Consider the following 2,274-nt stretch of genomic DNA (forward strand, 5'->3'; position numbering starts at 1 on the left):
ATGCCCAAATACATACATTATTGCATGAAAATTAAGCCAGTGTAACATGTAAGCCAGTGTAATATTCAGAAAGCATGCCTGTTAGAGCAGTTTCAGTGCCATGGCCCCAGACTGTACATATTCTTTGCCCCATCTGTAAGCCACTATCCACGGGCAATGAAAAACTTCCCAGAAACATGGTCTCCATTCACAGCCCTAAAAACGTAATGCTCCACTATCTCTTATGACTGCTGCTGATACTTTCACAACTGTTTCTGCCTCAGGTCTACATCGTCATCATATATTTTATAGTACTACAGTACTATATAAAAGCAATCCAGAATACATATGTCAAGTTAACTGGGAACAATCAGCGCAGGGACATCACAGTACAAGAGGGTTAATCAGTTGTTGACTGCATGGAAAACAGTAGCAATTGGAATTAAGATCTTGGTCAGTGAATATGCAAAGAAAGACACTAAATAGCTTGTGATGAAATTGTATGTATGACATATGTCAAGATAGTATTAACAGTTTACCTGTAATAAGGTGTTTTGGCATTTAACATCCTATGTAAATAATGTGAGTTAAGTACTAAACTTGGAACACATACTTTTGTGACTCCTACAATGTGCCTACCTAGATCTTTAATCTTTTATTAAACAAGCAAACAAACAAAATCCCTGTTTTAATCACAAACTGAGCTTCTTTACAGTACAGTGTTAAAATGCCTTGGCAGCTCAGGGGTTAAAAGCTCTACCCTTTGCTGCCAGGTCTTCCTGCAGATGCTGTTGAGACTACAGCACCAGGAACAGCCACTTCCTCTTCTGTTCTCTTCTGTCTGCCTGCAGTATTCCAGGCAGCCTAATTGGAGAGCAAGCCTTTTGCAAGGAGAGTGTTAACAAGCCTAATTGTCAGCACCAGGCTGATTAACTACAGGGTGAGGTGATATAAACCAGAAGCAGAAGGGGAAGTAGGAGAAAGTGTAGAGGAAGGCTTAAGGGAAGCTGGTAAGGTTGTTTCTCAAGATTTTTTTTTTATTATTATTGTTGTTAATATTTTCTCTATCAAGACTAAAGGCTGAGAGATGCATTGTATTCTTGGGGGGTGGAAGCATTAGCTGAGAAATTAAACTTTGCTTTAAGATGTTTGACAGTTTAAAGAAAATGTGATCTTTACCTTGTCAGGCAACTGATGAGTACTTGACCTGAAACCTAGTTATCCTGCTTATGTTCCTAGCATGAGTCAGCAGCAGAGACGAGAACTGGCAATAATAATGGTATTGGAAAAACTTACTGAGGAAAATTTGGATTAATGTTTTTCATTATCTCTTCCCTTAACATACTGATTGCGCAAATCAACCCTCACTTGGTGCTGAGAGTGGCAAAATGCGTGAGGTGACTGCTTTCCATCTTACTGCCTTTATCTCAGCTGTAGGAGCAGCATGTTGCAGCTCGTATAGGTGGGAAATCCTTTCCCTAGGCAAAGTTACGTGAGACTTTCAGTGTGCTATCTACCAAATCTGTTAAATGACAAGATGTATGTGACTCTAGCACATTGCTTCTGTATGTAAGCTGTACACAAGCAATTACACTTATGATTATAGCACAATTCCAGTATTTCTGCATGGTGGAGGAGCCCACAGAGGTGTGGAGTCCATGTCACTACAGGCTGTTCCATGCTGTGAGTTAGCTGAAAATCTTTTTTTTTTTTTCCTAGTAATTAGAACATGATCTAGCTTGGAAAAGGCCTTCAAGATCATCAAGTTCAACCACCAACCTGACCTACTGAGTTCCACCACTAAACAATCTCCCTTAGTGCCACAGCATAGAATCAAAAATATGGAATGCTTCACAAATTTGTGCTTTATTCATGCTCAGAAGCCATGCTAATCTTCTCTGTATTGTGCCAATTTTAGTATATGTGCTGCTGAACCAGTGTTTCTTGCTTTGGCCTACTCTCTGCTAATAACAGCTGATATTAGCTATGATATTAGCTATGCTCAACCATCTTAATGAGGTCATTGTATTTGTTTACCCTGAAACACCAAGCTGTTTGTTTTGCTCATCCTGTTTCTTGTGTTTCTCAAATCAGGTTGTTTGAGCTTTGGGAAATGAGTGAACTGGATCTCTGAAGCAGGGCTTTGCCTTCTACAGTGAGCTGATGCAACGGTGGCAGCAGCTTGGGACATTGCATGGTGTGGTACCTGCAGGGGGGACACCTCCTCAGCCCCTTCGCTGCACCAAAAAGTCATGTTCATTATCTCCTCAATGGAAAAAATGCCAGGCTGATTTT

At 40.4% G+C, this 2,274-nt stretch overlaps 1 non-coding gene across 1 annotated transcript; it reads right to left on the bottom strand.

Moving 5' to 3' along the window:
• Positions 1–1,814: 1,814 nt before the first annotated feature.
• On the bottom strand, positions 1,815–1,917 carry LOC121071848. The gene has a single exon (XR_005820827.1). It is a non-coding gene; the product is annotated as a U6 spliceosomal RNA (small nuclear RNA).
• Between the last annotated feature and the right edge of the window lie 357 nt (positions 1,918–2,274).

Source organism: Cygnus olor, chromosome 5 (assembly GCF_009769625.2).
Source record: "Cygnus olor isolate bCygOlo1 chromosome 5, bCygOlo1.pri.v2, whole genome shotgun sequence".
In the NCBI taxonomy this organism is placed as follows: domain Eukaryota; kingdom Metazoa; phylum Chordata; class Aves; order Anseriformes; family Anatidae; genus Cygnus; species Cygnus olor.